The sequence below is a fragment of the Protopterus annectens genome, chromosome 3.part1 (genome assembly GCF_019279795.1).
Source record: "Protopterus annectens isolate FY-2018-M chromosome 3.part1, PAN1.0, whole genome shotgun sequence".
NCBI classification, from domain to species: Eukaryota; Metazoa; Chordata; order Ceratodontiformes; family Protopteridae; genus Protopterus; species Protopterus annectens.
In genome coordinates, this window is record NC_056732.1 from 1,371,662,960 (window position 1) to 1,371,688,735 (window position 25,776).

Here is a 25,776-nt window from a genome sequence, read left to right on the forward strand (position 1 = left end):
TGATTTAGGATTTCAATATATTTATTATTCAAATAATTTATTTCACTTTTCTTGTCATTTTTATTTATATCCATCACTTGATTATGTTTCAATGAATCTAATTTAAGTTGAATTTCTAATAACTGTTTATCACAACTTTTCCTTTTTATATGGTACCAATTAATAATTCTACCATATAAATATGCTTTTAAGGTGTCCCACACAAAGATTTCTGAGAAGTTATTATTTTTATTTAGTTCTATAAAATTTTATGTTTCCAAAGTTAAAAAAAAATTAAAATCTTTTAAATTTGTGATATAAGCAGGTATTCTTCTTATCTGTGTGTTGTAGCTTGAATTAACTGAAATTTCAAATATTATTGAATTATGGTCTGATATTGGACAAGAAATAACCTTGGTGTAGACCAAATAGCCTAATAAGTCATTTGAAAATAAAACTCTATTTATTTTGAGTAGGTGTTCTGTCTATGGGGAAAATGTATAGTTAAAAAAATCCGAATCCGCAAAGGAATGAATATCTTTCAAAAGGTATGTTTATAGAAAATCTTTTAATGATTTGGCAAAAGCTGTAATCCTTCTTTTATTATGGGTTGTTGATTCTTTATTATCTAAAATACAATTAAAATCCCCGCTATTATTAAGGACCCCTTAGAATGTTGTACTATAAGATCAAGGTTTTGTTTTACTGTATTGATACCTATTCCTGGTATCCAATAGAGATTCACTAAAGTATAAATGTTCTTATTAAGTTCAACCGTGACAAGACAAAACATTCCTTTATTATCTTTATAAGTATTGGCAATCTTTGGGCAAGGCAAAGTATTATTCTACAAAATAGCTACCCCTCTTTTCTTTTGAAGATGTTCTGAACTAACTTATGTTAAATATGATTTAGTGTCTAATCTAACCATATCTTCTGATCTCAAATGAGTTTCTTGTTAAAATATTAATTGGGTTTTGTGTAATTTAAGATATTTGAATAAACTTCCCCTCTTATTTGAGTTATTTAATCCATTAACATTAATAGAAATACTCTTTAATGAAGTCATAATGAGTTAAATTTGTGAAAAAGGCATATTTTGACCAAAAACATATATTATAGTTAAGAATTAAAGGAATACAAAGTAAAACTTTAGATTGACTGCATACTAATAAAGATGAAAATTTTGAGTGTATTACTATATCATTACTTTGTATTGTGAAGAATGTCAAAAAAGGCTGTAAGAAACTATTATAACATAAGCTAGAAACATCATAACCACCCTTAAGCATGCTGGAGTATAATACTCCTAATTGGACTGGCATATAATCACTCAGATTAACCCCTTGTCTAGTAACAACCTCTGATCAGCATCTGTGTGAGAAAAACATTTCCGATCTAAATAAATCAGGCTTGTCTTCTATAGAAAATCAAGATATCTAATATCATTGAATTAGTAACAGAAAAAGTATGCAAAAGGCAAATATGATATAGTTTTAAAAAGTATCATTTTGAAGATTAGCAGTATTAAATATTTTCTATTAACATAGGTAAATACTCCTGTTTCAATAACCTTTAAGTGAAAGAAACTACTATCACCAAAAAGATTTTATACACATATCTACCTTCATTATTATATTAAGTAGTTACTACGTCTCTATGAGAAAATTACATTAACTATCCTAGAAGTAAGTTTAAATTCGATTTGTCTCACTATGAATATAGATATTGATAACAAGTAACCATAACATATAGTTGATATGATTGCAAAATGACAATAATGATAAAACATTTTATAAATAATATATTTTCATATAAGTGAGGAACTGATAAATTATACACAACTAAATCATAAATACATGTAAATTAATATTCTAAAACTTTCATATTTGTGTTTCTTAAAATGATAATCTAATGGTATAAAGGAAGAAATTATAACTAATGATCTACTAGTGAAGGCATGGATTATTCTCATTTGTAATAACTTATACAATTTTATTTACTTTAATTGTATTTATGCATTAATAATGATCTTGTAAGAGTAAGTGAGGTGTTAATAAAATTATTTCTAATTGATTGCTAAAAATATAAGGAGTAATTTAGTTTTAATCCATAGCATAAACAGTTTGATGACAATGTTGCTCTCACCAGTTCAAACCACCAATTCAATGTGCTATTTATTTTCCTTATTCATTTTAGTCCCAGTTTATTGTCTAGATTTTGAGTTCATAGTCATCATCGTTCTACTTGACTATGTTCATCCAAACCATTGTGATGTTATTAATCCTTTTAAGTTGCTGTGAGAAATTATTATTTGGCTGCTTATTAAAACACTTAAACAGGCAGTTATATTTGCATACAATACAATCACAATAAATTTGTCACAAGTTATAATCATTAATCACACTCTTAAATACTCATGACAATTAGTGAAGTAGTGTTAAATAAGTATTCACATATTGAATATTGGAAAATTATATCTTTAAATCCTAAAGGGCATTAGGTAATGAACTCTTTATTTGTACTGAGTTGTTCTTTTGTTTTTTTTTTCTCTCTCTCTCTCTCTATCTCGCCCTCCCTATTCCTTTTCTACTCTTTGTTCCCTCCCTTTCAGAAGATAGATTTCTGTTAATTAGATAGATAAACTTATTTTTGTAGCATTCTCATAATCAAAACAAATAAAAAGTTACTGCATATATGTAACAAGGTAAAATTTATAACAGAATGAAGTAGTATTAAACTGAGTAAGGAGATATCTCAGTTTTAATCAGTATGATGCAGCATATATAAAATGAATCCTTAGAGAGGCATACTATAAAAGAGTTCAGTACTATTCAAAAAATAAATAAATAAACAGAATAGAACCATTCAGATATTTAGTTAACTATATATCTATTGGCCTATAACAAATAATATATATTTGATGATCTTGTAACAGGGTGTTTCTAAATATTTAACATTTGTTTCATGTAAATTGCTTTTGGTGCTGTTTTATCTCCGCAACCAGATGTTTGCGGCTGTAAAATTTGCATAGTACATGTGTAACATAGGAATGACACACTGTACGGTGACCTTCCAAGCCCATATTGCTGTTATAGAAATTTGTTAAATGATAATGTCGGATTAATTACAGCAGAAGAAAAAAAAAGTTTCAGTGACTTCTATTGTGTTTTCATAAAGAAGTAGTCTCACACTGAAACCTCTGAAGTATTCAGATTTCACATATGATTAATCTACCTGTTACTCAATATTCTTCCAAGCATCTTTGCTTTTTATGATTACAGCCCATGAAAGGTTAGATGGAAGATTGAGTATCTGTCCTTTGCTAAGGATGTAAATAAGGCTACTGGATTTGTATCACAATATAGTATTTTGGAGCTCACTGAAACAATGATGAATGTCACTTACAACCATAACATTTAATTATTCCTCAACTTTCTTAGTCAAACCTACTGTGACACAGCTCTGCTTTGTTGTGTGCATAACTCCATTAGAGTTAGAAAAGGGTTTTGTTAACACACAAATAATTATGACACTTCACACTCTTTTTGCATTAATACCTAAGCTCCATTTCTTGTTTGAAGCGTTCGAGTGTTCTGAAAACTCTGATGCTTTGCTTCCTATTTAAGGATCTGAGGTTTCCATGGCAGCAATCATGTTATAACTAGAGGGAGATCATCCAGATTAGAACTCCATTCGTAATGTAGGTCTTGAGCTGGAACTGATTAACTGCAGGATTTCAAATTTTCAGCAGGAAATAGTGAGTAAGTGACTCTTTTAACTTTAGGATAACTCGAGCCACCGATGCCGCTTGCAACTAGTGATGCAATGGTCCCTGTCTGTTCAGCAATCAAGAAAGCCATTGCAAATCCACAAATACTTCCAAACGGCCTCTCCAGACAAGAGGCCAACACTGTAATCAACAAAACACCCCAATTTCAACTGCAAACAAATGGAGCAACACAACAATTCATCACCAAAGATACAAATCAGTCAACAAGGAAAGAAGAAAAAAAAAACACAAAAAACAAGCATAAACAAATATAACAAAGAGAGGGAGACACCAACAGCACCAACATTGACCCCATGTGCAAAACAGCTCTGTACATTTCCTACAGCAACATTTGTGTTTAAAACAGCTTCAGACATTTCTAACAGCAACCTTTATATTCAAATTCAGTCCAGACATTGTCAACAGTAACATATTATGTCTTATATCAGCTCTGGACACTACCAACAACAATATTTATGTTTAAAACAGCTCCAGACATTATCAAGAGGAATATTATGCTTAAAATAACTTTATACACAAACCGAAATCATATCTATAGATACTCCTCAAGGTCAATATAATCACTCACTATCAATAAAATACAAACTTAAGCAAAAGCACCCAATTAATGAGACATGTTATTACAAAGGATATTTATCAAAGTAAAGTTTCATCCCATAAATATATCTAAACTCCAATACAAAAGGCAACAGTTGGTCTACACTAATAACTATGCTTAAGCAATAACCCATACCTATCTAATAAGAAGCAACTAAACTAGGATCTATATCAGTTGAGCGAAAACCCTTTTACGCGAATACGAATATGTCGAACCGCATTGCACGAAGTACGTAAACCTCGAACATCCAAAACCGTGAATTCCAAAATGTCAATTTGTTTTGGTTGGCCCATCTGCAGTATAGCTCCGTAAGGTAAGTGTGCGATAGGACTTTAGGGTTAGGATGTGGGTTAAGGTAAGTGCATAGATAGGCAATGTATGCAAGATTTAGTGTAGTGTTAGATGTAGGGTTTTTTAAGTGTATGTATGTGTGTTATTTATTTTGTTTGGGTGTATGTCTGTAGGGGAAGTGTGCGGTAGTTACGGACCTTAGGGTTAGGGAGGGGTTAAGGATAGTGCATAGATAGTTGTATATGTGGGGTTTAGTGTAGTGTTGGAAGAAGGGTTTTGTTAAATGTATGTATGAGGTTTATTTATTTTGTTTGGGTAGGTACTAAGTAGCGGGTGGTGAGGTTGGCTGACTATGTAGCTCGATATTTCAGGATTTTCGCGGTTCGAGGTATAGGGTTCGATGTTTAGGTATTTGCGTAAAGGGGTTTTCACTCAACTGATATAGGCCCACTAAACTATACATAATAAGCATCAAATATAACAGGAAAGACTAACTTTAAAAACTATAATAAACAATTGTAAAATCTTACTTGTTGTTCCAGTTTTCACTTTCCCTGACCTTATGGGTCATTAGTATGTTTAGAACAAGCAAAATAAAAAAAAAAGTATCTAATGTAGATAGAGACAAATAAAAGCAGGACTTTTATTTTCTTAACTTCTTCTTATGCTCATAAGTTTTCCAGGTTCCATTTTCAGCTAATATCTTTAAGTTAGCATTGGCCCAATCCATTTCTTCAATTCTGTCTAAAAGTTGGTTAGATTTAACAAAAGTAAGTGCACCATCCAGATCTTCAAATATTTTTAGATGTATTCTGGTAGAATATTTTCAATCTTGCAGGAAATAGTAGATGAGATTTTGTTTGATTTTTTTTAAGTTCTCTTATCAAAGCAGGAAAACTTTTCTTTTTGTAATTACCACAGGAGAATAATCATTATCAAAATGAACTATATTGTCTTTTATTTTAATTGGAGATTTTGCCCATGCAGTGCAGTCTTTAAGACAATTTCTTTATCATGTGAGGAAAGGAATTTTACAATCACAGATTTTTCAGAATTACTTTTATTTTTAGATGAGACCATAGACCTGTGTACTCTTTCGATACCATATGAAAGAGATTCAGGTAGTTCTAGGATTTCAGGTAGCCATGAAGACAAGAACTTTTCCATACTATCTTCTTTTATATTTTCTGGTAAGCCAAAGATTCTTATATTATTACGGAATGACCTGTTTTCTAGATCATCTATTTTAGACAAAAGGTGAGTATATTGCTTTAAAATAAATTCTATATTATGTTCACCTTCTTGGAGCCTAGAATCCATGTCATTTAAGGCTGTTTCAATATGTGAAATCTGTTCTTTCTGTTGTTTTAAATCTTCATGTATAATGTTCATTTGTTTAGTACAGCTCTCCTTAAAACTATCCAGTTTCAGATCCATTCTATCCATTTTGTTAGTTAGTTCTTGAATGTTAGTTAATTCCTTTTTGAAAGTTGTGTCCTGATGAGAAGATTTGTTGAAGCTCATTTTGTTGACTGATGTAATTCAGAAGATCTCTAATGGCTTTTGACAGGAAAAAATAAAATTATCAAAAAGATTTTTTATACTATCCTTGCATGAGGTATAAAGTACCAATAGATTAAAAAATAACCAAAGTTCTGATAGATGTATTTTGAAAATCCTGTCAGAGAAAATTAGTATGGACAGAGCTGAAGAGAAGTGCTGTTACTCTGAGCACATCTTGGCCACGCCCCTGAATTAATTGATTTTTTTTTTTTTAAAACAAGTTTATTATTTTTAACATACAAGTAAATATCATAACAATTTTATACAAGTAATTGAAATAGAAATGGTTATAACATTCAATAAAATAACCAAAATATTTACAAAGACATCCACTACAATCAAATCAATTAATTAAACTAAAATACCATGCTATTGAAGTTAAGATTTTTTTAACAAATGTTGTAGGTTATCCCATATAACATAATAAGATGTTTTTCTAGTAGTTCTTGATTTTATAGTCATCAATTCCATATGGCACACTACAGTCATAACATTTTTAAATTCATTAAAAGAAGGAGGTGTATCTGAAATCCAATTTCTGGTTATTATTTTTCTAGCCACTGCTAGAATAGACCATAACAAGGGAAGCTTAACTTTTTTAACACTTTGAGGTACAGGAGTGTTGAATAATATAAGAGATTTAGAAATAATAAAATTATCTGTAAAAAGAGCCTGTAAAAAATCATTGATTGACTTCCAATATTCTTTCAATTTTATACAGTCATAAAACATATGTGCCCAATCAGCATTAATTTCTACATTACACCTTTTACATAGATTGTCTTTATTATTTATTTTATTCATCATCAAAGGTGTATAAAAGGATCTATGCAAAAATTTCCAAGTAAAAAGTCTTCAGATAATGGAAGAAGTAGTTTTATAGGCAGATTCCAATATATATTGTTTATCTTGTTGATTTGGTAATTCACCATTAATGGAAGTGAAATAATTCCAATAGGTATCTACATTGTAATACGTTTCTTCTCTAATAATTTTATGTATGTATGAAAGTTTACCTTTATCAGACACTTTATGTTGTAAATTTAATATCAAGTAATCAATCAGTGTTGGAATAGATTCTTTAACTGTTATAGACATTAAATCAATTTTATTAATGAGATGTTGTCTAAAGGTCTGAACTTCTAACCAGCAAGTTTCTCTCAGATCAAATTCTTGTTTTAAAATATCTAAATTTTTAACTTTATTATCAGATAGCAACTGATACCAGTACTTTAGATCATTGTATGTAACTGAATGAATTCCTTCAGAAGTAGATGACAAAAGCATACCACGTGTATACTTTATAGGGAATATAATAAAATTCCATTCCTTATACTTAGGATGCATGAATATAAAATTACGATAACTAATAATAATGTTTAATGGATAACTAACTATATATTTTGGTGTAATAGGTGAAGTGCAAAATTCTTTTAGTAACCATAGCATGGAGTTATTTACAATCATATTTTTATGTGTTAAAGAGATTTTCATGAAGTGAACACTAATTAGTTCCCAGTAATCTTTCCATTTTGCAACATATGACTGATCTATTAACAAAGTAATAACTTTTATAGTAGAAGAGATAGTATATAAGTTAAAGTCTGGAAAAGAAATGCCCCCTTGAGACCAACTATTGGTATGTTTCTTTAATGCAATCCTAGGTCTATTAGGTGCCCATAGGAAGTTTAACATTAATGTATTCAATTTCTTGATAATTATTTTTGTAGGTGGTAGTATTATTGATTGTATTAAATATAATATCTTGGGGAATATTATCATTTTAATAATTGTAAGTCTCTCTTCCATAGTAAAAAACATATTATTCCAGGTATTAAAAAGATTTTGTATATTAAGATGACAGGTATTATAATTATTATGTATAATAGATTTGATATCTTTAGTTAATATTATACCTAGATAAGTTATCTGACCTGAATTGGGTATATATTTACTAAAATTACTAATGAGAACATTTTTTTGTGTATATATAGGTAGTATTTTAGTTTTTTCTTCATTGAATATTAAACCAGAAATATTTTTAAAACTCATCATTTTATCAAATAGGGACTGCATAGAGGAATTAGATCCTGCTGATGTAATTAGAACATCATCTGCAAAAAGTTGAATTTTAGATGTTGTATTTTCATCTATTTTAAATCCTTCTATATCAGTACTGTTTCTGATCAGATTAGCCCAAGGCTCCATTATTAAAGTAAATAATAGTGGAGAAAGTGGACACCCTTGTTTTGTACCTTTTAAGATGGGTATTTTTTGTGAGACATATGTTCCTATCTTAATATAAGCCAATGCACCTTTATATAGATGTTCAATTAGGTTTACAAATGCATCTGAGAAGTTTGTGCACTTTAGTAAGGTAAACAAGTAGTCCCAACTTACTGAATCAAATGCTGAACTTATATCTAGACTAATAAGTGTTAAATCGTTCTTTCTCCTATTTGCAAAATCAATTAATGTTAGAGTCCTCCTAATATTGTCAAAAGTGTTTCTATTTACAATGAAGCCTGTCTGATCTACATCTATAATGCCTGGGATGATTGTCTTCAATCTATCAGCAAAAATACTCATAAACATTTTATAATCAACATTAAGTAATGAAATGGGTCGATATGAAGTGCATCTAGTTGGATCTTTATTGAGTTTTACAATTGTCAAAATAAATGTGTATTGCCAAGATGGGGGAGTTATTAGCTCATTTTGGGCCAAAATAAAAACCTTATGTATTAATGAGTATGTACTTTTAGAAAGAATTTTATATATCTCTGGTATAATACCATTATTACCTGGTTCTTTGTTTGATTTAAGCTTGTTTATTTGTGTAACAACCTCTGTATATGAAATACTTTTATCCAATAGTTTAGTTTGTTGTTTATTAAGTTTTTTATTCATGTTTGTGGTTATAAATTCCTTTATTTTATCTATAGGTTCCATGTTAATGTTATTATGATTAATTTTGTGAAAGTGATTTCTAAATTCATCTAATATTTCTGGTAGATTAGAAACATTCTTCTTTTTCCTTAGAGAGAAAATTTCTTTAATATGATTTTGCTTATTCAACCTTTTTGTTTTATTTTTAAGTCTATGTAAGTATTTGGGGCTTATTGAGTAAGACAAAAACTTGTATTTCTCTAAAGTTATTTTAACTTTATGAGTTAAAATTTCTTTGTATTTCTCATTTAGTTTGTTTATTTCTTCAACAACTTTTTTGTCCATAATATTTTCTTTATTATTATGCTTATAAGAGTCTAATTTACTTTGAATATCTAATAATTCCTTATCCCAAGATTTCCTTTTATTATTATACCATCTGATACTTTGTCCATATAGATATGATTTTAAAGCATCCCAAACATAAACAATGGAGACTTCAGATGTATTGTTTATTTCTAAAAAATGTTGCACTTCTGAAAGTATATAATCTTTATAGTCTTTTAGTTGAGTTAAATATGCTGGTATCCTTTTGATCTGAACATTGTAAGTACTTTTTATCATGAACTCAAAGACAATTGAATTATGATCTGATATAGGACACAAAATGATTTTAGAATTTATTAATTCTGTTACCATCTGGTTAGAAATAAAGACTCTATCTATTTTTGAATAAGTTTTATATCTGTTAGAAAAAAAGGTGTATGGTAATGATTTTGAGTCTATCTGATTATTGATATAATTTAAATGATAAGAATCAACAAAGTCCTTTAAGTGTTTTGCATTAGATGTAATTTTCCTTTTTCCTGTAGTAGTAGTATCTTTTTCATGTAGGATACAATTAAAGTCACCTGCTAAAATAATATCTCCTATAGAGAATTATATGATCTTATTAAGATGGTATTTCACTGTATTAATACCAATTCCTGGTATCCAATATACATTGATTAATGTATATGTCTTTCCATTAATTTGTATTGTAACCATACAGAACATTCCTTTATCATCTTCATAAGACTTAATAGTTTTAGGTGTGGGCATACTTTTATTCCATAAAATAGCCACTCCTCTTTTTTTCTGAGTGTGCTCTGAACTAACTAATACTGTATATTTATTAGTGGCTAATTTATCAATATCCTTTTTCAAGAGATGTGTTTCTTGAAGGAATACTAAGTTAGCCTTGTGTAAATTAATGTATCTCATTAAGCTTGCCCTTTTACATGGATTGTTCAGTCCATTAATGTTTAAAGAAATTCCTTTTAGAGAAGTCATTTGGCATTTTTAAAACATATAAAACTTATAATCAAAATAATAATTAACAAAATAAGTAATGTTATACCTCCTCCTTTATGTGTACCTTTAAATATAACTGTATTTATTGAGACTCTTATGGGATTTTGTATAAGCTTCAATTTTGTTTGTAGTGACAATGAGCTTAAAAAATGTATTGTGGATGTCAGAACTATATACAAACAACAATAAACAAAAAAATATATATAAGGATTAAACCTTGCACCCACCCTGGAGTTAAAAACTCCAACTTTGAGTAGCACATACTACTCAAGTTAACCCCCTACCCTAAGCAGCAGTACCTCAGCTGCCACCTTATCAATTTAATACTAGTTGTTATTAACTAAAATTAACATCATTCAATTAGATTATCTAGTAAGACAAAACTAAACATTTGATAAATCAGCATAATATAAACAAATAGAAACTTTTAAAAACAATTCATACTTCTATATACATCTTATTTAATATAATACATTTATAATCAAATAGCATTCAAATAGACTTGATATTAGGAACCAAGAAAAGAGAGAGTAATAAAAGGAGTGAGAGGAGAGAGAGAGAGAGAGAGAGAAAGAAAAAAAAACAAAAAAATAATGTACCTATTTTCTGTCATAGAAATGCAGTTAACAGCTTCTAATAGACTTTAAACCACTTGCATCAAAGCTTTTTTCTCATGCTTATTATTGCCAGTAAAATAAAATATTTGTGTTTATAAAATTGGTTACAAATCATACTGCATAACTATATAAATTCCCAAATATACTTGCATTGTGAAAAAAGCCATCTGTATTTTATATATCTGAACTGCTGCTTTAAAATATGTCACATGACAACTTCTTCTAAAATAAAATCATAATAATATTTATGCTTGTCAGTTAGATAAGTCAAATGAATTGTAACATTGTATATGTTTAAATCATAAGTACATACATACAATAACATGTTGCAGTCAAGTAAACTTTCAAAAACATATGTATATATGTTTTACTTTCTGAGCCTTTTAAAGTATCACATTCGTTTACTAAGGGATACTAAATCATTTAAAATCATTATAACTTTCATATTTTATAAATTATAACATAAATAAGTAAATAGTTATAAAAAATAACTCACATTTAAATGTAATAGATTTCATTTTCCATTGCAGAGTCGCATTTGCAGCAGTTCTACTTCCTGGTAGAGTGTTCTCCTTGAATCTGCGATGTGTCAGTGTGAATTCAGAGGTCAAAGTTCAAATTGACTGCATTCAGCTTCTCTGCGTGCATTCTGAGTGTTGAAGCTTTTAAAACAACTCGAGGACACTATTCACGAGGTAACCCACATCCCAAATTGTCTCCCTTAACATTCTGGTGGGAATTTTAATAAATACAAGTGACTGACATTCATTTAGCAATATAAATGAGACTAAACAGAGCAAAACCTTCGCGAAATAATTTATAAGTTATTACAGCCTCTATGACAGTGAAACTAAGCCCACAGTTATTAGTATACAACACAACTAATCTTTTAAGTCCCTATTCAATTTTTATACACATCTTATTATTTACTGTATCAGAATTATCAAAAGCATGTAAATGTACCTATATGAAAGAAAAAGAAAGAGAGAGAAAAGAAAAAAAAACAGAGAGTAGAAAATAAAAGAAAGTAAGAGAAGAGATAAAAAAAATAAAAAAGGAAGCTATAAAAAGTATCTACAGTGGAATATAACTTGCTGTATATATTAATAAAGATAGATATGAAACATATTATTTACTACCATTTAGTTCTAGATATTAATAATTAAAGCATGACATGTTATTTGTAAACAAGTATGAGCAATAGAATCGAATTAATTGATTTTTGACTTCATTAGGAAGGAGGTCCCAGGTAGCAGGGCCAAGTCTTGAGTATGATGGCCCTCTCTCTAAAACTGAAGCCTAGCAGCAGCTTGGCAGGACTGGCATCATTCACTCTGATGATCAGTGCACAGGTATTATAACCTGCTGATGTGATACTTAGACCTGCCTGCCCAGTGGCAGACTGAGGGTAGGGAGAAGGAGTCTTTTTACTGCAGTAAGCATTCTGTACATGATTTAGCACTGTATTTCAGAGTATCACCTGTCACTATGATTGACTTCTGTTTTCAGGCATGCATAGTCATGATGGCTTTATGGTGTGTTTTACTCTGACAGAGGAGGAAGAATTAAATAAAGCAGCCTGTCAAAGGAGATATGACAGGCTCTCCAGGTGATAGTTTAATTGCAGTCTATACCTATCCATATTGTCATATTTCAATGTATCAGTCTCTTACATGTGTACTAATCTGCTATTTTTCTGTTTATCTTCTCTGTCTACAGGGACAACTGTAGTACAAGCTGAGGTGAAGCAGTGGCCACGAAGGTCTGAAGTCTCCAATGCATGTGGGACTGTGACACTAGCAGGTTCCCAGTTCTGCATCTCCCCAGGGTGATAAAGTTCACCCTGTGGAATGTGACCTGGAGTGCTTGTTGGTGGCCTCTATTGCCACATCTTAAAAGGGTAGAGGTAGTGGTCCAGATGAGTCCCCTTGACTCACCTGTTGGCAAGACACATATTTCACTTTCCAACAATGCCTTTTGTTGTACTGAGGCTTCCTGCATGCTTGATTGCCTGGTACCTTGTTAGTGCTGTTCCATGAGAACTGAAACACCTGCCTTATATATCACCCTCTGGAACATGCTGACTTTATTTGCGATGTATTGTGGTACAAAAGGTATACAGTAAAATTTGTGTTCAAGCTCTCACAATCATGATATTTACTTACAGGCCACAAAGGTTGGTGAGCTTGCCACTCTGGAAAAAACAATGTTTTTACATTTTTAAAAAATGCAGTTTTGCATGTGGCAGTATTTCTTGATTGGTGCATGGTTAGTAGCATGTCGGTGCTCATAAAGCCGACCTTTTGTGGTCACTTTTATGAACATTGATCTTTGGGTCATTTGCTGTTTATCAGTAGACCTATATATATATATATATATATATATATATATATATATATATATATATATATATATATATATATATAGATATATATATATATATGTATGTGTGTGTGTGTGTGTATGTATATATATATATATATATATATATATATATATATATATATATATATATATATATATATAAATATATATATATATATATATATATATATATATATATACTTAGTGCACTGCATCAAACAGCAAGTGCCCTGACACACACTAGGTGATGTCATAACATCGAACGCAGCAATATCAATACATTTTGCACATGCTTTGGAGACTACCCTAGAGTGGACTAAATCAATGGCAAGTGTTTTTTGCAGAGGGGGGCAAGACCCTCTGTACCTCCCATGTGCATCATACATCTATGCTTCAGAAATGCTATGTTTAACAACTTTATCACCATGAGTCTGCAATATTAATCACTACTTTATAAAAATATTCTTTGATTTATGTTACATGTATAATGATTCTATTCTTGTTGATTGAATGTTGCACACCAGGGTGCTTAGTTTGGTCTGATAAACTGTATACCTTTTATGTTATATTTTACTCATTAGTCAAGACTACAGACATCTGTTCAAAGGATGCACAGCATGTGTGCATCTGGGACAGTGTCAAACAAGATATTTAAAGAATATGCTTCTATTATTTTATGAATCAAGATGGTAAGTATGTGAATTCAGTTCCATAATTCCCTGCCACTGACTACAGACAAGCTGGCAGGAGTTGATTAAATTTTAACTTAAAATGATTTTGTTATTATAGCTGATAAGGGCACATAATGGCACGTAACTGAAACTAAGATGCTTTTTGCTCTGTTTTTGGCTAAATAAGAAAAAAACAGTGAATATCTGTCACACATTAAACTCTAGTGGCTGATACAAACCCATTATGTGTTTGGCCAAGACTGAGGATTACCGTTCTCATTCAGTTACATTCCAGCATGAACCAAAAAAAATGAAAAGATTACATGAGAAAGAGCAGCATTCTTAAGATGAATCATTAATAGTTATAAATATGATTTACTCTTCCTACAATGATAGCTATGCTACATGTTATTTTATGTGTACATACTTCTTTAATTTTAGCACCAACACATCCTAGCAAACCATTACCTTTGACCAAGTCCATGAATGGTATTGACAAGCCTAGTAACCCCTTCTGCAAGGCTGATACATGATAATATTGCATAGTACATTACGTAGGTGAGAGAAGCCACAGTACTGAATGACAGATGTATATAGAGCATTGCCATCCTAGAAGACCGAATATAACAACGATCAACAAGCTTTACATAAGGTCCGACAGTGCAATGGTGTGTGACCCTAACTATTCAAGCACATATAATCCCATGACAGACAAATGTTCTACTCAATAAAAATGCACTAGCCAGACAACTAGGCTGTAGGTCTCGTACCATTCACACAACACTGATCCCACATTTCCAGTCACCTGTGATGATTCCTTTCATCATTACTGTGTCATAGTAATCCAACAGACTTACACTCCATACCTGATAACATGACAAAGTTCTGCCACTTTCTTATCTACTGCTGCATGTGCTATATTTCATACATAAATCTAAATGTCTCCTTGACACCTCCCTGGCCTATGCACACCATCCAAAATTATTTTTTTATTTTTTTTTCTCTTAGTCTTTCACTTTTCCTGAATTCACTCATTCAATACTTCCTCAATAGTCAAGAATGCACTCTGATAACTGTGGAGGAAATAACTGCATTAAGTTGGGTGTCTTGGGGATGCTAGGCCCCCAAAATCCATTGGGTCCTGTATACTCTTCAGGTGTATTTCAGAATTTTTTTTAAACAACCTGACTGATACAATAATGACCTGAAAAAATACAGATTAAGGAAAGAAATTCATTCCTATTCTTCAGCTTTGTTTTTTTCTGTATCCTTTCATCACACCCTAATTGACCAAGACTACACTTAGAGGAAAAACTGTATTACCCTGAGGGTCTAGGGTGGATAGGCCACCACAAGCCATAAGGGTTTTAGATGTTTATTATATGAATTACGAGATTTTTTCCAACCTTTTGATTCAGTGATGGGTTGAATAAAACTCATAAGGAAAGAAATTCAATCTTTTTTAACAGGAAGAAAATAAGTGACAAAATAGTTTTTTATAATAAACCAATAAGACAAACGTTTGTGAGGATACATAACTCAGATCTGGGATGAGTACCTGCCTCTCTATCCGCCCAAAAAAATAACTTTCTGTGTATCCCCAGTGTTAGACTAGGATGAAAATGAAGGCACAAATGGCCACAGTCATACAAACACACACACACACACACACACACATATATATATATATATATATATATATATATATATATATATATATATATATATATATATATATACACACACACACACACACACACACTCACACACACACACACACACACACACACACATATGTATGTATTTATATATATTTATATATATATTTCAAGTTGTTCCTATCATACACTACATGCCTTCTCATCCCTACCCCAAAAGATGGCCACCATCTCTGTATTCCTCTGTCAGAGTGGAACAAAACTAGAAAAAAAAAGCAGACAGAGCATACCATATTTCCACTTGTTGATGTCAGACATATGTAAACAGCATGCCTACTTACACTCCCACAAGAGACAGCCACCTGTATATGCATCTGATGTTGGATTGCAAGGGAAGTGAAAAAATATCATAGTAATGTTTCCAACTTGTGATTCCTATGCAGTAAAATGTGCATATACAAGCTATATTTACATTCTGTGCAAACATCTGACGTGTGCAAGAGAAGTTAAAGGAAAAGAAGCATCAATGAGCCCTGTGCTTTCATTTCCAGCATGCATAAACCCATCACTGTCCAGGTCTGTGGGAGATTTCTTACGGCTACGGGACTGCTGATCTATGATATCATCACTATGTCCCCCTTAGGTTTGGGGTATATTCCTCTTCTCTAAAAGAGATACTTACTACCCCAATCCTTAAAAAGACCAGCCTGGAACCTGATGAGCTTAAGAAGTATCACCCTATCTCAAACCTTCCATTTTTTGGGTAAGGTTCTTGAGGAAGTAGTTTACCTTTAACTGGAGTTGTTTCTGAACACTCAGGCCATTGCAGACCTTCTCCAGGCTGGATTTAGGGCTAGACAAAGTACAGATACAGCTCTTATTATAGTTTTTAATGATCTTTGCCTGAGATCAGCACTGTTACTCAGTTTTGGCCCTTGATCTTTTATTGGCATTTGACTTAGTGGATCACTCTATTCCTTTAGATTATTTAGAGGTTAATATAGTCTCTATGAAACATTTCTTGACTGGTTTGACTCATATTTATCAGGATGTACCCAGAGGGTTTGTTTGTGTCTTTTTCAGCTTTTTCCCGGTTAGGGGTCGCCACAGCGGAACTCCGGTCCGCTAATGATTGCCAGTCGAGTTTTACGTGCTGGCTTGCCCGGCCTAACACACAACCTTCAATGAAGGAACGCCCGTTCACGCATGTTGCCACACAGAAGACACTCTAACTGAGGATCAAACGGGCAACGTCTAACTGTGAGGCGACAACGCTACCACAGCACCACCACTGCAGTGGTTTCACAAATTAATTCCTCCTCCTCCTTTTCCAAATCTTTGGTTTGTGGGGTACCACAGGGCTCCAATCCTTGGCTCACTGTTGTTTAATACTTACTTATTGTCTCTATTTATTCAAGGGATTTGCAATATCTTTGCTACATTGACAACACAAACCATTACCTCTCATTCCTTCAGGACTCTGTCTGCTCCTACCTCCCCCTCTCTTGATCTGGAATATATCCACTATTGGATCATCAACAATAATAAACACAACACCTCTAATGATTAGCTTTGATTGTCCATGCTACTTTAAGGAACTCTTCCCTTCCAGTTTTGATGCCAGATAGTTTTTATCACTGTGACAAACTCTTTTTGTGTAAATGATGCACAATCTTGGTCTGATTTTTATGGCAGACTAACTCTTACACATCACCTTTTAGTTTTGTCAAATCTCCTTGCTTCCATCTGCTGAATTCTAGCTTTATCAAGCCCCATATTCCTCCCAGTGAATGTTCTACAGTTGTTCATGCCTTGATATCACCTTGCCTTTGTAATGCTAAATGTTGGCCTCCCTGATTCAGAGATCAGTTGATTATAATTGGTGCAAAATTCTGCTGTTCATTTACTATCAAACATTACAAGATCATATGATCATACTATCTTAGGAGATTACTAGGCTAATGGCCCCAGGGCCCTTACAAGCCTAGCCAAGTTTAACCCATGTTCCCAAGGGTGTTTGGTTCAAGCAGACACTAAAATCAGCACCTATTGCCCCTGTCTAAGAGGAACCCAGGTGGAACCCCCAGGGTGAATTTCCAGTTACCCTCCAATTGTCCAAATTATGCTTAAATAGGGCCAACGAGGAGCTTTGTTTAACATGAATAGGACACTTGTTCCAAAGGTGGGGCAACCTCTGTGAGACAAATCTGTCTCTCCAGCAACTTCTATTGATGTCACATACCAGATTAAGGTCCTTTGAGTGAGTGACCCTTGTGCCATTTGACTTGCCAATGTGCAGCATTTCCATTAAAGTTGGGTCAGAGATTGCTCTATAAGCAAGGCACAGGTCGCCTCTGAGCAGTCTGTATGACACAGAGTAAAGTGACAATGATTTCAGTCTGTCTCCATAAGACAGATCTTGAACACCCTGACTTTCCTTAGTAAGGAATATTTGTGGTCTCTCCAATTGCTGTATGTGTTTGGAAAGGTACATACAAAAGGGAGCATTTGTAATCTATTATTGGCCTGAAGAAGAGTACAGGGGTGTTATAACCTGTTTTTTCTGGAAGCAATGCCCTAACTTATGAGATAAGCAATATAAAATGCCCTTCTTAACACTGTGGACACATAGTGATCTAAGTCAGTGATGGCGAAACTATGACACACACACCTCAACATTTTGGGTGACACATCAGTGATCACCAACACCCGAGTTACCAAAGACACTGCTTTTGCATTCATTGCTCATCTGAAGTGTACTGAATTATTTTGTGTTTGGCATTTCAAAAGCTCCTGGCACACAAGGTTCGCCATCACTGATCTAAGTTAAGGTTGCCGTCAACCTGTGTGTCCAGATCTCTCACCACTGACTGTGTGCTTAGGATATCGCTATTGATGTAATAGTTTGCAGGAACATCACTCTTGCCAAAGGGGATGATAATGCAATTTTTTGCATTAAGTTTAAGACCATGACTTTGACACCAGTCTTTAGTTTGCGTAAGACCTTCTTGCAGGATGTTGACATTGCTAGGGGTTTAAATGATAGCTCCCAGTTTGCAGTCACCATCAAACTTTGTCAGCTACAGTTCTTTAGTTTTAGCCTGTACTTCGGAGAAGTAAGGGTCCCAGAACCGATCTCTGTGGAACATCACTGGTTACAGGTCTGCTGGACGAGGTGGAGTCCCATATTTTGACCATATGAGTTCTATCAGTGAGCCAATTTGCAACCCACCTGACAATATACTGGTTGATACTCAGCTGGGTGAGCTTATGAATGATGACTGAGTGGAGGATTGTGTTAAAGGCCTTGGCTAAGTCCAGGTAGGCCGTATGCACAGATTTGCCCTTGTCTAGGGCTTTGGTGACTGTCTCAAAGAAGTCCACCAAGATGAACAGACATGATCTCCTCTTGACAAAGCCAAACTGGGTGGGGTCAAGTGTTTGGAGATTTCCTATAACTTTGTTAATAAGATTCATGATGATTCATTCCATGGCCTTGCAGTTAAGGCTGGTCAGGTTAATGGGTCTACAGTTCCCAGGGTTCATGGATGTACCACCTTTGTGTAAAGGGATGACGATACCTGTTTTCCATTACTCTGGACAAAGCCAGTACTTAGGCTGTGATTGAAAATTCTGCTGAATGGTGATGCTACTTCCCGTTTTATGTAGAACATAGCCTGGCATGTTGTCTGGTCCCATAGAGGCTGTGTTTTTGCCCTTGGAGAGGGAATTTAAGACATGCTTCTCAGAGATACTAGGTGGGAGACAGGTGTTAGGGATGCTTTGGAGTATATGTGGTGGGGACAGGGGAGTGAAGTTTTCACTGAACATGTCAGCCAGCAGGTTTGCTATATCCACAGGTTCCATATGTATGTAGTACCATTAACTATGAGTTCTGGGCCTTACATTTCAGGTTACTGATGTAACCAAAGAACCTTTTGTGATTATCCTTAGTTAAGAAAGCTAGTCTTTATTTGTAGTTAGCTTTGGAGGCCTTCACTAGGAGTCTTATTTGCTTGATTAAGTTGAGGGGAAGTATTTCCAGTTTTGAGACTGTTCTTTTCTACTCTTAGACAGCAGTTTCTTTTTCATATTGTATAGCATATTAATGGCAGTTGTCCAGCAGGCAGTTTTGTTTTTTCCTTGAAGATCCTGCTTTGGTTCTATCAGGTATGTCAATACAATTGTACAGGTGCTTGTATAAAGCATTGCCGTGTAACTCAGCATAGGTGTCTGTTCCATCAGTGGGGGAGGCGCTATGAAGCTATTTATGCATCACATTTCTCAAGAACTTGCATTGGCTTCCAGTAAGACAATGCATCATTTATACGATTCTTATTATGGTTTATCTTTTACTCCTTGATCTTGGCCAACTGTACCAATGTCACTTTGTACATAGCTAGACTCCAACTCCCCATCTGCACTCCATTTTGCAAGGCCTCTTTAGTTTTCCATGCTACAACCTTGATTATTCGGTCTTTCTTTCCTTTAATTGCCAAGTTCCTTTCTTATGGAACCTAATTCTTGGCTCACTCCTACACATGCCTATAATTTTAAAAGTGGCCTAAAAACACATCTGTTTGACTTGGCTTGCACTTCTCCACTAAGTAATTTACTTTAATGTTGTTTGTTTAATTTATATTTGTTTATGTTTTATTGTCAATCTTTTGACATTATTTATACAGTGATTGGGCTTAAGCAATTAAATAAACTCAAAATAATAACCACACTGTCCCTAGCCTAACACAATCTACAATGAGTTGTGCAAACTTTTGAGGTTTGTAAGGAAAATTAAAGAAATAAGGATGGTGTCCCCAGCCTCCATGCATATTACAATGACCTCCTGTGTAAACATCTAGAAAGGGCTGGTTTTACACTAGGCAGGTTCAGGACACAGGTCACTACTAAGCCTTTGTCAAACGCCACTTATAAATCCATAATGCCCCCAGAAGCTATGACAGTCTGGGTGTTCTGCAATACATTGTATTCCTTTTTGAATGATAATTTAAACAGAGCAATTCACAAAAGGGCAAGTTACTTTCAACTAGACAGTACTACCACCACCACCAAACACTTATAGCCATTTCAGGTTACAACTCAGACATCTGTTTGTGATCAAAGAGAGTGGTCATGTAATGTAGTTCACCAATGGTCCACACAAACAGTTGCCACACATTGAAGTATTCCAAGTAGCTTCACATATTTCACATTATTCCTGAAAATTCAGATTAATGAGCAAACAACAGCAAGCAACTAGACATCTTCCTCCACAGACAGCCCCAACAATTGCAGCTATTTTATGAATAACTCAGATGCCCAGCAAAGGATTCCATCTTACTTTACACAAGAGCAGACTAGTCCTGCAAGTCAGGTAGTGACTCTTTGAAATAAGTAAAAAACAAGAGGTCAGTTACTTTCAAAAGACAGCACCAACCTCCCCTCAGCAGTTATAGCTACTTCTGTGTGCACTTCAGATATTTGTTATAAAAAAATTATGGCTGTGTATTGCATTTCAATTCTGTGAACGTCCACACAAATAGTAGGTACACATTAAAGTATTCCAAGTTGCTTCACATAAGTCACATTAATCCTTCAAATGTACACTAGTCCTGCAAAGCTGGATAGTGACTCTTTAAACTTAGAACAACAAGTGGGTCAATTACTTTCTACAGACAGCCCCCACCCACTTGTTAAAGCTAAACATGATGGCCATGTATTGTACTGTAGTTCAGCATTGTTTTGTGGAATCAGTAGTCAGACATTAAACTATTCTTAGTTGCTTCACATAAATTACAGTAATCCATCAGATGAAAATTAGTCCAGCAAAGCCGGATAGTGACTGTTTAAACTGAGAAAACAAAAAAGAAGAGGGTCATTTGCCTTCCACAAACAGCTCCCCCTAGCAGTTATAGCTAAAAATGACAGCTATATATTGTATTTGACAAAATTTACTCTAAATACCCCACAGGTTGTACAGCAGCAAACCTTGCCCCTGTTGTCTAGTCAGTCATGCTTTCCATTACTTTTGTGTAAAGACAAGAGGCATAAAGTCCATCAAGGTGCTGCCCCCCTGCACTCTCACCATTGAACTGTAAGGCTCTGAAAAGGTATCAGTAACACTGAATATTGTATATATGGCAGGGCATGGGAGGTCACCAGCCCCCTGGCTGCATATAGGTATTTCTCTCTCACCATCACTTATTCAAAGCTACTCCCAAACCTGCACAAAAAATGATGTGGGCATTTAAAGTAGGTTATGCCATGTATTTCAGCTTTGATAAATGTAAACAGTAACCACACATTCAAGTATTCCAACTTCCTTCACACAAATTGCAGTAATTCTGCAAAGTGATAATGATTAGCAAAAAGCAGACATTTACCATACTGCACCATAGAAAGGCCATTTTTATTTGAATTCATTAAGTTAGCAGAACAACAGATTTTGCATCAACAAACTTTTTTTCAACACAGGATATATCACCTAGCATACTATCCCTAATTATCAACAAGGACATAGGAGACTTCTAGACACTGGATCCATCCCAGTTTGGCTTTGTCAAAGTAAGGTCATGCTTACTGAATCTGGTGGACTTATTTGAAAATGACAGTAAGGCAATGGATGAGGGGGGAAACCATATCACTACTTACCTTCTCCCCTCACTTACTTTATGTTGCTCCCATCCTTACTAGCTTTTAAGCATCACAGAAAGCAAAACTTGAACAATGTTATAGCAAACTAGCTAAATTTGCAGCAAATATACCTTTCAGCCCCATCACCATCATATGGCACTAAAAAGCCTAATTTGGTTACAGCTATCCCATCAACTAACATATACATAGTTTCTTACCACCTATAAAATTATTCAGCATCCATCTCCTTGCCTGGCACTAAATATCATTCTACACAACTATGCTTCCACTTAGTCATTATGATCTAATGACCAAAACCTCTCTCCGTCCATAAAACAAGGAAATCTGCTAGACATGGACTGCACACATACCATTTTTCTAAAGCCTGGAACTCATTACTTATAACCATTAGATCTGTACCCTCCCTCCAGTCTTTTAAAACTACTCTGAAAGACTTCCTAACCAAAATCTTGCTCTGTTATAGCTCAGTTACAGGTTAAACTACATCCCTTATTATGAACAAGAACCTATTTGTACCTTGCATCTCCTTACCCCCTTCTTTACTATTTTCCTAACTTTAATGTATTTCTCTCCCCTAACCTTTATATAAATAAGTCATAACCCATTGTTTTCTCTCACTTTACATTGCAGTTCCTGTTTGTATTATACTAACTTACCGTTAATTTCTGTAAACCGGTTAACATTTCTCCAAACATTAAATTATTGTTATGTAAGTTGTATCTGTTTTATCCAGTGTTGTCACTTTGTCTAATTTGGTATACTCTAGCTGTTTTATATAGTGTTTTAAGCTTTTAAAATTATTGTTCATAAAATGTTTTTTGAAATACTTTGGAGCTTTTCTCCCCATGCCTCCAATGAAAATGGATACCTGCCCAGTTAGACTTTCTCAGTAATCAAATGTCAAGAAATAAATAAAAATCACTATGTAAATTTCATATGTCTGTTTGTAATTAAATGGAAAAATTCATAAATAACTTACACAGTAATACTTCATCTCTTTGCTGTTAGATCCAAGCAATGCATCCCATTATAACCCCATTCACTGAGTTGTCCCAGCCAATAACAAACATTTACTCTGTGCATTTCCAACACCTGATTGTGATTAGATAAATGAATAAATTAACAAATCAGTACATGTAGCATCAAACGCTGAACTACAAGATAAGTTTTGGCTGTAGAGCAGATGGAATAAGTGATGACCCATTCGGTCTGTGTTTGAAAAAGTACATACATGAACAATAACTTACTCTTTGAGAAAGCAATACAGTCCAAGGTAATGAATGGCATACCTCTGAACTTCTTTGCTGAAGAATTCTGAGCAAAGCCAGAAATAATGGAAAGACAATGGTCCAAATCAGGGAAAAGTTTTACATGCTACTCTAATTGAATTAAAAAGTTAATACAACACCAGATTTTGTATTAACATGCATTTTCTCAGCAATATGAAGCATAAATCTCAGCTTATCATTACTATCATAGTCAGTCAAAGACAATTTATAAAATATTTGTGATTTTCATAGAATAAGGCAATTTGAATTAACATACATTTTCTGTAGTAAAAGAAGTCTTTATTTTTGATTGTTGCAATTATTTAGTAAGTGTAATGAATAATGACATTTTCTCCCCCAAATCAGCAACCTTAGGATAGACTGAGAAAGAAAAGAGTTCTAGTCTGAAACCAGGAATATCCCTGAAATTCAGAGACAACTGAATATTAGGAAGAATTAAACTCTAACGTTTAGCATTACTGACTGACTGTAATCCTTAGTATCTTACCAGAATAACAAATGTTTTACAATGGATAGAGCAAAAACAAAAAGCAAAATGAGGGACATCTGTCAAAATTCTTGATGCTTGAGAGGTATGCAGAATGGGGCTATTGAAAAAGCTTAGTGCTTATAATAAGAACCAAATAACAAGGGTGGTTTTGCGGTTCTAGTTGTTTTTATTTTATTTTATTTTTTTACATGAAGTTGTACATAGTGTGATGGAATTATATATCTGTGATGCAAATCTAGCTGCATTACATCATGATAGGAAACTATAAAGAAAGGGGCTCTGGATAATTAGTGCTTCTCAAAACCACTAAGCTTTTGCTTGTTGCTGTATTTAGTGTGATGATCTCTACTGTCAATGCAATTCTACTGACAGCATTTTAACTCCAAATGACTGTCTCCTCATTGTGCAGATGAAATTAAAACATGTGTAAATACTGCACTGTGAGTGCATTAGCATAGCTGGCAGCATCTTTGCTTAGGAATCAGGGACACCACCAAAAAAAGTGGAGGATATGAATACAACAGTGGAGGACAAAAGTGCAAAGGTTGTTGTTGTATCTTTCGGCTTTTCCCGGTTAGGGGTCACCACAGCGGAACTCCGGTCCGCTAATGATTGGCAGTAGATTTTTACGTGCTGAGTTGCCAGCCCTGATGCACAACCTTCAATGAAGGTATGCCCATTCATGCATGTCTCCAGACAGAAGATGCTCTAGCTGAGAATTGAACGAAACAACGTCTTACTGTGAGGCGACAGCGCTACCGCAGCACCACCACCGCAGTGCAAAGGTAGAACTCTTAAATATTAGTGGAATTCACTCAAGATGTTAATAAGTCAACAAGTTTTGCATCATCAAGAGTTTTCTAAACCTTATGAAAAGATGTCATGATGGCAGTTACTGACTCCTTGTGAGACTCTGTAATTTACCAGAAAGTGAAAAATATCATGCATAACGAGGTAAAAAACAGGAGGCAAAATAAGGGACACAGTAAAATGAGCAACAGCTGTGATGTATGATTTCCAAAAGAGGGGACTGGGCAAAGATTGTTTCATAAATGAGGCTTCTGTAATGAAAGAACAGAATACATGGCCAAAGAATTTTCTTTTAACAAGTTTAATATTGAACTAGTTTAATTTGGAAGGATGAGGGCAAATTCTGACAATGAAAATGTTCCTAGAAGCAGTTATAATAACTGGCATGATAAACTAGCATTTAGTAGTAAGTTCCACTATAAACATTAATAAAACCTGAAATGTGAAACGGGAACCAGAAAGCTAAGCATTTCCTTCTGCGGGGAACAAAAACAAGAATGAGATAGAGGATTAAGCATGTATTTTAAGAAATTGATGCCATAGGTGGGATTATTAGGAATGCCACGTATGATCTCATAAAGAGAGAGGTCATTAGCAAAGTGGGTGGCAATGTTTAGGATTTGGTCTGAGGCAAGGAACTCCTTTTACAAATCCTATAGTGTCCCTTTAAGCTTGAAGCTAAAATGGGAGAAAGTGGTATTTTCCAAATACCCAAGGAAAGTTAGAGGTAGCACTCACTACAAATCTGTGATGTAATAAA